The sequence below is a fragment of the Olea europaea genome, chromosome 21 (genome assembly GCF_002742605.1).
Source record: "Olea europaea var. sylvestris chromosome 21, O_europaea_v1, whole genome shotgun sequence".
In the NCBI taxonomy this organism is placed as follows: domain Eukaryota; kingdom Viridiplantae; phylum Streptophyta; class Magnoliopsida; order Lamiales; family Oleaceae; genus Olea; species Olea europaea.
Window position 1 is genome coordinate 10,263,740 of NC_036257.1, and position 10,973 is coordinate 10,274,712.

Consider the following 10,973-nt stretch of genomic DNA (forward strand, 5'->3'; position numbering starts at 1 on the left):
CTCGTTCCATTGCCTGAAGGTGCGAAACCCATTGGTTTCAAATGGATATTTAAGACCAAGAGGGATTCAAAAGGTGATGTAGAGAGGTATAAGGGTCGTCTTGTCGCAAAAGGCTTTACACAGAAAGAATGCATCGATTATAAAGAGACTTTCTCTCCAATTTCTTCGAAAGACTCTTTTAGGACTATAATGGCATTGGTAGCGCATTTCGATCTTGAGCTACATCAGATGGATGTTAAGACAGCGTTTCTCAATGGTGACATTGATGAAACAATTTATATGGTACAACCAGAAAACTTTGTATCGGACGATGCAAAGCAAATGGTTTGTAAATTAAAGAAATCCATCTATGGACTCAAACAGGCATCTCGTCAATGGTATTAGAAGTTTCATTAGGTGATCATCTCATTTGGTTTTGAGATGAATTTGGTTGATGATTGTATATACACAAGTTCAGTGGGAGCAAGTATATTTTTCTAGTTTTATATGTCGATGACATATTGCTTGCCAGCAACGATATAGGCTTATTGCACGAAACCAAGAGATTTCTGGCAAAGAATTTTGAGATGAAAGATCTTGGTGATGCCTCTTTTGTATTAGGAATTCAGATACACCGAGATCATTCTCGAGGTATTCTTGAATTATCACAAAAGAGCTATATCGAAAAGGTACTTAAAAGATATGGCATGCAAGATTGTAAACCATGTGACACCCCTGTGGCTAAAGGAGACAAGTTCAGTTTAAGTCAGTACCCCAAAAATGACTTGGAAATTAAAGAAATATAGAAGATTCCTTATTCCTCAGCTATAGGGAGTCTGATGTATGCTCAGGTTTGTACGCGTCCGGATATAGCGTACATCGTTGGGATGCTAGGGAGATATTTAAGTAACTCGGGAATGGATCATTGGAATGCAGCTAAACGGATCATGTGGTATTTACAGAGAATAAAAGACTACATGTTCACATATAGGAGATCGAATTAGTTGGAGATCATCGGTTATTCTGATTTCGATTTCGCGGGATACCAAGATAGTAGGAGATCCACTTCAGGCTACATTTACCTGCTTGCTGGAGGTGCTATTTCATGGAAGAGTGCTAAGTAGACACTCATAGCTACTTCCACTATGGCAGCGGAGTTTATAGTGTGTTATGAGGCATCAAATCATGGAATATGGCTGCGTAATTTTGTCACTGGGCTGCGTATTGTGGACAATATAGAAAGACCACTTAAGATATTTTGTGACAATAAATCACCAGTGCTTTATTCCAATAACAATAGGAGCTCGACAAAGTCAAAACACATAGATATCAAGTTCCTTGCTGTTAAAGAAAGAGTTCAGAGTGGACATATGTCAATAGAGCATATTGGGACAAACTCCATGGTTGCGGATCCGCTTACTAAGGGATTGATACCCAAGGTCTTTCATGAGCACACTGCTCATATGGGTGTAATGTCTCTTGAGGATATCTAGTTTTAGTGGGAGTTTGTATTTTTGCTTTTCATATTGGACACATGTACTGTTATTTTGGATACGGTTTAAAGTTAAAGTTATTTTCAGTTATAAAGTTATTTGGTTAATTATCTCTGAACTTGTTTAAAATGATCTCACTAAGGTATTAAGGTGGACCAGTTGGAAATAGGCATGTTACAGATCACATTACATGTAATTTTCATACTACACATCCATTCTTGATCCACATCATTTGGTTATATTGATATACGTGACCATTGATGGGTTTAGCTACGTGAAAGTAGCGAAAGCCGCTTTGATCCTATGTTGATATGATTGATGGACAAGATTGTTTGGGGATACATTCGGTAATGATAGCAAAATTTTGAGTACTCATAAGGTTATGTTTAATGCACAATTATAAGGTGACACATATAGCCCAAGTGGGAGCTTGTAAGAATTTTTAATTAAAGATGGGCTTGTATGTGTGAATAATTGTGTGTTAAATTATAGGCTATCGAATTCGGTTGAGGCCAATTAAAGTGATCTAATAAGGCTTTGATTTTGGGCTTTAATGTATCAAATTAAAGTATGGGTTTACATATGTGTAGAGATCGGGCCCAAGTCCTAATTATATGATGGGCCGAATTAGGTCAAAGGGCATCCCAATATAAATAGGTTATGGTCCCCAGATCACATGCAACGTATTATTCATTCTCTACTGCATCCCATCACCGAGAGGAAAAGGAGACTGCGTGTAGATTTGAAAGATCATACCGCGAAATTCATATTGCATTAACCATGTTTGATTCAGGTATGCTTCCGCTTTAATTCTTATATTTCTCGATGATTTAACATGAAAGATCCAGTAATTTAAAGCATTAAATTATTCAACATCATGATCTCTAGGTGAGCCTTTTGTTTCTTTGTTCACCTTGTGCGTCGCTATGTATTTCACCCAATTGCTAGCTGGGTTCGTAGAGTGTGCTTCAAGGGCTAAAAATAGTCCCTCATGTTTGATTTTAATATTTATATTAAATCTAAAACTTTGTTTGCCGTATGCTATGATTAATGAAACTATTTAGAGTTCTTTGTCTTGCCTTGCTCATTCCTGCCCCTTTGGGAAAATATGGAAACCATGTTGGCAACACTTATCGCTTTACGCACAAATGGGCTTTATTTACATTTTTCTTGGCTAGTGGCCCATAACTCTTTTGGATGCATGTAGGTTGCATATGACTTAATCGGTTAATCTCAGGATTTGGTTAGTCGCTCGTTCATTTTCAATGGTTATGATTGTTACTGTCATTTTTTAATGGCTAATATATCCTATTAGAATCTATAAATATCATTACTCCAGTTGATCTTCTTCACTTTATTGCCTCATTTCTCTCAAGCAATTTTTTAGTCTTAGCACCTATTGTNATAAATATCATTACTCCAGTTGATCTTCTTCACTTTATTGCCTCATTTCTCTCAAGCAATTTTTTAGTCTTAGCACCTATTGTTTCTTTATTATTGTTCAATATATTTCCAATGTCTTCCCAAGTTGACTCTTAGAGTGCTTCCAGCGATTTCAATTCTGGAAGTTCTAGATCAAGAGGTGAAATTTCTGGCACCTCTTCTATTTCTGTTGAAATTTTATATTTTGATATCCTGCCTTATAGGTCTGTTTCCCATTCTGGTACGTATGTCAACTCAGCACTTTTTGGTCAAGCAGGAAGTTTTGACTTTAGATTGAGCTACATAATGAGGTATGCGAAACATCTAATGTGCCAGTTGATCTTAATGAAAATGATGGAAAAGTTGGTTTTGAATCTTCAATAATCTCTCTGAACAAAACTTAGCTGAAATCAAGATCCGTTTAAACATTCCTAATGATACAAAGCTATTATATCCTAGACCATTTTAAATGGCGGATCGCTCATCCCCAAGCTGCGTAGCAATTCATAAGCATTCATTCGATATGAAGTCCAGGGTTCACTTTCACCACTTTTTTAGGGAGACTCTTTCCTCCTTATATATGGCACCTTCCCCGCTTGCTCCAAGTAGGTGGGCCAATTGTTCAATTCTTTTTTATTGTGGATATTTGCTATATACCAGGAGAACTTTTGTTGGATATATTTCGCTCGATGTATTGTTCCATACTATTAGGGAATACTAGAACTCCCAAAAGGGGTCCTATTCTTTTTCTCCCCATTTTTCCAGGCTTGTCCAGAATTGGTAATGCTCTCCTACCCAAATGCATTGCTAGAAAGAGAGATTTTTCTTTGTTCAAGATAGCTGGGAATTTTAAACCAATGATCCCCATCCTTCCAGTCTAATGCTTTGAAGTTATGGGTGTCATGAGCGTTAATTCACTTCTCGTCTTTTCATTTTGATTTTCATGTTCTAATGGTGGTGATTTTGTATGAGCGTTACACATTTTGTATTTCATAGTTGTACTCTCCACAAACTTTATACCCTACTATCCCTATTTTCTGCTTGCCTTTTGAAGTCCATGAAGCTGAAAGACTACTTAATCCCTTCAACTCCAACTTTTACAATCTCGCCATTCAAACCACCATGGGTAAGTTGACTTCTCGGTTTTCTTGTTTCCAACTTTAGGCATTTACTTAGCTACTGTTATCATTTTCACTTTAATGCCTTTTCTTTTTTATGTTTACAACGCGGGTTTAGGAGGACTATAGTCCCCCGTCGTTGATGTTTTGGTTTAAGGGTTGTCGCCCTTAGAATTATATCTTCTACCTCGTCCATTCATACTGGGACATGGAGTGAGTCCAATGGGTCGAGGAAGAGTTTAGTCTTACTGATTTCTTTTTCCATTGACTTTGAATCTTTGCTGTCATGATGAGCTAGATGTCGAAATTTTATAATCATTTCCTCACTTCGTCGCAAAGGTTGTTAGGTTATGTTATGCCTGTTTTAATTAATCCTGAGAGAAATTAGCTAAGGATCTTACTCCCTTGCAACTGGGAGAGATGATTTATACTCATCTATCATGAGCTAAGGTGTTATTCCAAGACCAACAGGCGAAATACAAGCTTTTCATTAATCAGTCAACGGTTTAAATAGAAAGGTCTAGTTTTAAAGGAAGAATGAGATGCGCTTAAGGCAAAATTGAGTATAGTTGAGGCCCTGGGAGTTGAGGACTGTGATAGGGCCAGAGCAACTATCTTTGTCGATATCAGGAGATTAGCCTCATATTTGATGCAGACTTGGTTGGATAACATAGTCATAGCCTATTTCAAACTAGGAGACTGTGAAAGTACCAAGCTGAAGGAAATGCTCCAAATGGCTAAAATTGATTATTTCCTCACAATAAGAGATGGTAACAAGGCACAGGATGAGTTGACTTCACTTTGTCAAAAGTCAGAAAATAGAGAGTCTAAACTTTCTATTACCAAGTTTGCAGTTGCTAAAAGAAAGATTTATGAGGCCAAACTTATTGAAGAATCTATATAGGAATATAGAAACAAAGTTCTCATCAAGAAATTTATTCCTGAATGGAACCTGTACTTTTTAGATGTTCCCGAAAAGAATGTCTGCGTCATCTATTCTTCCGAAGTTTCTCTATAAGCCTCTATGGTTTCGTATGTTTTTCCCCTTTTCGTTGAGATTTGTTAGCCCATGAATTTTGATATTATTCCTCTGTATAAGGTTGTTGTTATGGATCAGCTAGCTGACGCTCATTGCAATTGATGGCCTTTTAGCCATTTATTCAATTTAGAGAAATGCATATCGTGCCCTTGGGGTTTTCTTATTATCTGTTTTCTTTTTAGTTTATGTATGAGTTCACGTTACGTATTCATTTGTTTTTATGTTACGATGCTACTGCATTGCATATTTGTTTGTTCTGGCCGAGGGTTATACTTCGTATAATTGTGAATAACTTCATAATGTAACTCGTAAGAGTAACTATACAATGTTGTATCAACAACTAAATTTGTTACGAAGGGAAGTCATAGGCTCACCCTTTATGGTTTTAAGATTGTAAAGGGATGGATTTCTATTCGATTTTCCCTCGTGGTATAATATTTGCCTTTACATCATTTTGCTGACGGGACCAATATCGCCTTTCTCTCGTAGTTTTGTTGGTGGGATGAGATTCTTCTTCAATTGTGAAAACATTTGGCAGGATTAATGATATGATCTAGGTTAGGCCAAAGTCTGTCGAGAATTCATTAACTGCGAATCAAGGCATCAGAACGGGGATTGAGCTTAATTTATGCCGTCAAGACCATATTAATGCATGTCCAGGAAGCGGAGTTCAAAAGAGTGGAGTTGACGAGCTAAGTGATAAGTTTCGTGTTGGGGGTAAAGGTCAAAAGCATAGTATACTTCAGGACCAAAGTTGCAATTTTCTCGCGAGAATCCTATTTTGACTCAATTTATTATTTTTTGCAAGCTTATTATTTTAGGATTCTTAAATCACCTTTTTTTTTTTTTTTTCCATATTTCTAGACTTTAGTATAAATAGGAATTTTATTTCATTATTGTATCCAAGACTTTGATATTGAAGAAGTAAAATCTTGAGGCTTTGCTTCCAATTCTTTGTTATGGATTGAACAAATTGAACTTATCAAGATTTTTAATCTTGTGGCATTCAAATTCTGGGTGCGATTCAATTAGTTGCATAATCAAGAGGTTTTTTAAGTGCTGTTCCTGTTGGGTTGCTTGATTCGTCAAATCTTGTGTCAAATCCACAATTCGGGTGAGATTTATAGATTTTCGTGGTCAAGAGATCAANTGTTGGGTTGCTTGATTCGTCAAATCTTGTGTCAAATCCACAATTCGGGTGAGATTTATAGATTTTCGTGGTCAAGAGATCAATAATTTAATATACTATTGGTTTCTTGGGTCGTAATTTATAAATTAAATCCTAAACCTTGATTGTTGACTTTCTTGGGATCCGATCTCAATTTGGTTGTGGATTTAATAGCGATCTAGCTACCCGGATTCACATTAATTAACCTTGTCAACAATTTGAACGTCATAATAAGTGAAAAGAGACTTGCCTTTCAACTTTTCATTTGTAGAGTTAATATGACCATGTTTAGGTCTAGCTTTGGTTTTGCAATGTTTTCATTCATGCTTTCTCTATACTTATAAAACTATCTTGAGTGGCTTAATAGTTTTTTAAACCTATCTCTCACAGGATGTTTGCTTTCCTGCAGGAGGTTTTTGAAGCTTGTTTCCTTTAACAATAAGGGTGGTATTGATTAGCAAATCATTGGGGCTACTTTTCTCAAAGCGCTGAAATAGCATTCACATGTAGCTGCTAGATCTTCTTTAATTAGAGCTATCCCTTTCGGAGTTTTGAATGTTAAGCATAGGTGATGGATAGCCTTCCAAGGATCTTGTTTTAAGCAGAACTAATATTCATGATTAGGAAGTTCATGTATCCGTGAAATACAGTTGGCTCCTCACCTACTTCAATGTCTAGTGTAATATGTCCTCTAGGGATCAAATCATCTCTATTGAAGCTGTAAAGGGGTTTAACCATTGGTACCCAAGGATGATCAACCTGTATATGGATAAAGGCACTTTCAAATAATATATTAATAGAGTTTCCATTATCTATCAACATGCGGTAAAAGCCACTGTGAGCTGTTAGAGCTCGAACTACCAATGTATCACAATGGGGATATATGACTGACTGTTCATCATCATTACTAAAAGCTATTGGAAAAGATGAAGAATAAGGGGTTACCTCGGATCCAGAAGTTTTCCAGTATAGCCTTTTTGGCAGCTCAAACATAGTTCTTTTGGGTGTTTACTATTTTTCCATAGCATAAGGACCTACGATGATTGTATGGATCTCTTTTACTGGAGGTCGGGGAATATTGGTTAATTGTTGGTACTTACGAGGAGTCTGTACCTCATCCTCTAGTACTTGAATATAAAAGCATTCGATTGTTGGATCTTTCATGTACCTAGCCTTTCTGATCTTGCAATGTCACCATCCTTATGAGGGTAGCATTCACCCATGTCATGATCCCCATTACGATAAATTTTACAAAATTTTACCTTATGGTTATTAGGGGACAGAGATACTTTGCCTCGTACTTGAGAAAGAGCTAGAGAGATCACGTCTACTACTTTTGTGATCATTAAGATGCAGATACTAATGCTTCAATAATCTAGATGCATACATTGGGCCCTTTCCTTTGAGATATCATCCCCACTCTACCTTTGGTTCTAAATTGTATCTTTAGCCTGGATCTCGTTTTGAATCAAACTTACCAGCTGAAGGTAAAAAATTGGATTTTTGTTGCAAACATCCTACCAGAAAGGAGTCTTCATAAATAATATATTTCATAAGGCGTCTATAGCTTTCTCATTTGAAATTGTTTTACAAGTGATCAACTTCGTGTTGAAACGTGCAAAATTACTTTTAAGGAGCTCTCATTCTTTCTGCCACATGTTATTAAGCCCCGTAGATCGGGCTTGTCCCATCTAACTTCGTGCAAATACCGTTAGTAAGGCTTGCTTTAGCCATGGTCAGCTTCAAATTGAACCCACGGACAACTTGCTATACTACCGATTAGTCGNTTGGATGGAGATAAAATACATATATGACAGATCATAGAAAAATATTACAGATTTATTGACTTCTGTGTTCTTATATATTTCGAAAGTTCAGTCTTTTACCTTTAATGAAAAAAGCAAAGGCTGATAATTGGATTGGGTAGTCTAGGATCGACTATACGGGATCTAATTATTGGAGCTTGAATAATATATGTTCGATCAAGTCCCTGCGGTGGCACTATAAAGTATTAAAAATTAATTATGGTAATTATAATAATTTTGGACTTAATTTTAATTACAATTAAGTTTTGTAAGTAATTGTAATTACTAAGAAAATCGTAAACTTAATTCTAGGACTATACATGTAATTAAATGTGAACTAATTAGATTTGGACTTTAATTAAAAGTCCTACTTGAATTTTAATTAGAACTTTTATTTGAATGTGAAATTATTATTGTACAAGGTTGGAACTATTTAATATCTATAAAGAGAGACTAGATAAAACCTAGAATTCCTACAACAATCATAATACATAATTTCATAGTGTTCAAATTTGGAAAGAGAAAAAGAAAGGGAATTATTTTTCTTACTTTATTCAATTATCCAATTCAAGAATTAGTTTTTTGATTTAATTAAAAGAAGGTGTCCACCTACCAGTGTAGCCTAACTTTGGAGAATATCATAGAATATTTGGAGGTTTGAAGTATCAGGTTTCTGAAATTAAAAAATGCAAGCTCGTGATCCAAAAAGCTGGAAGTTCATGATTCAGAATTTATTAAAGAATTGACCATCAAATTTAGGTTAAAATTCGAATAATTTATTCTCGATATAACTTACACCTAAATATTTAGGCGATCTTGTTTATTGATTGAAGATTTTTTTTTGGTTTATTTATTTATTTATTTTTATTTGTGGATAATTCCACTTACGTATTCTAACAATTTGGAGATAATCGAAGTCAAAGGATGGATCGCATAATGAACTGAGGATTTTCCGGGAGTGCTTGCATGGGTTAGGATAGGAGATGTGATAAGTGGAAATTGTGCACCTATTTAGACCATTTTATTAAGCTGTTATGTCGTCAATTTATTAATTTCTATTTAAATTGAGTTAATTTTAGTTTGTTTTTAGTGATGGACTCGTTCGGAGCAAATGGAAAAGGATGAAGAACAAATTGACTAGTGAATGCAATATTGAAGATCAAATTCAACACCGGAAAAATTTAAGAGGACGTTGATTGCACAATGGAGGAACTCAAGGACTACATTGCATTAATTTAAAAGTTGGATGCCTTGAAGAAAATAAGTTATTAATTTGGCCTTCAAGAGAATCAAATCTTAATAAAATTCAAAAGGCTGGGAAATGCAATTTTAACTGGACCTTCGGCTGCCAACAAATTGAAAAGGAATTACGAGTTAAATGTGTGGGCCACTTTTTGGTGTATATATATACACACACACACATGCACGGAAATCGGAGCAAAAGGAAAAAGCCCTTTTCTTTGTTCAAATTTGGTGGCTTCTTAATTTTTATTTTGGAGAGATATAGACGTACAGAGAGAATTGAGGAGAGAAGCAGCCAATATATATATTTTTGCACACACTTTGGGGACGACAAGAAGAGATTGACAAGACAATAGTTTTTTTTGCCATTAATAGAGAGCTACAAGGATTTTATATATTTTTACACACACAGAAAATCAGGAAAAAGGCAGTAGACGGCTGAAGCGAAATTGGAAATTAAACACGTTCCTTCAATTCCCGATGATGTCTTCCATAAATTCTTATTTTTCATTCATTAATATGCGTAGCTAAATTTAATTTTAGATGAACATTGTTAATAATTGGGACCTTTATTTATTTTATTTAAGATTATTGTTCTTTTATATTTTATGTGTGGATTTTAATTATATTTTGAATACTTTGAATTTTCTGGCCAATTATTCAATGATTTCATGAACAATAATTACGTAGAGATGCAGATTCTTATTTAGACCACATATTAAAATTCGGTAAATTAATATAATGTGTAGAGATACTTATGTTCATTGCTGTGGTCCTATAGAAATTCTTAGAACCGTTCTTTCGTTTAAATAATGTTGGTTCACATAAATATATGGAATTGAATTATTTAAATAAACTCAATGAGAACTCGAGATGGGTAAATTGAATACCATAGAAAAATTCATCCGAACACTACTTTAATTTTATGAATCTCGGTATTAGAAGTAAAGGTGACCAATAGGTGAATTTGTTCCGTCCTAATATCCATTTATTATTTGAATTCTCAATCATTTATTGTGTGCATTAAATTTTGTTAGGTAGATTTAAAATGAAACCCAATCATCATTTTTATTTATTTTCGTCAAATATAAGTTAGGAATAATAAATTGAGTATTAAAAGTATAGTCATCGTGAGAACGATAATCCGGATTCAAAAGGTCCACTTTATTACTTGTTACGATCTGTCCACTTACGGGATAAAATTGACAACATGTTTTTGGCACTGTTGCCGGAGATTATTACTTTTAGTCTTAACTTATTTATTTATTTTATTATTTTTATTTTTAATTGTTATTGGATTTGTTATTTTCTTTTATTTATAGGAAAAGATGTTCATTGTATGCTCCGTGTCCAAGGCGACGATCTTAAATCGTTTGATTCGAAAATAAAACGTACCTTCAGACGAAAACACAGGGAACACAAACAAAAACAACAATATCAAATGACTGACAATTTAAACAGCCCTAGCCATATACAGCCAATTGGACAAATGGCCGGGAGAGATCAACAGCAAGAGCAAAGGGAAGTAAATGAATGGGACTTATCAGTGTCTATAATCCTAACGCCTATAGTAGCACCTGCGCGGTCCAGCATAGTATATCTAGATTTTGGGGTAAACAACTTCCAGATATAGGTTGACTAGATTAATTTGATGAGCAACACTTTGCAATTCTACGGGCTACCCCATGAGAATCCAAACACACATAT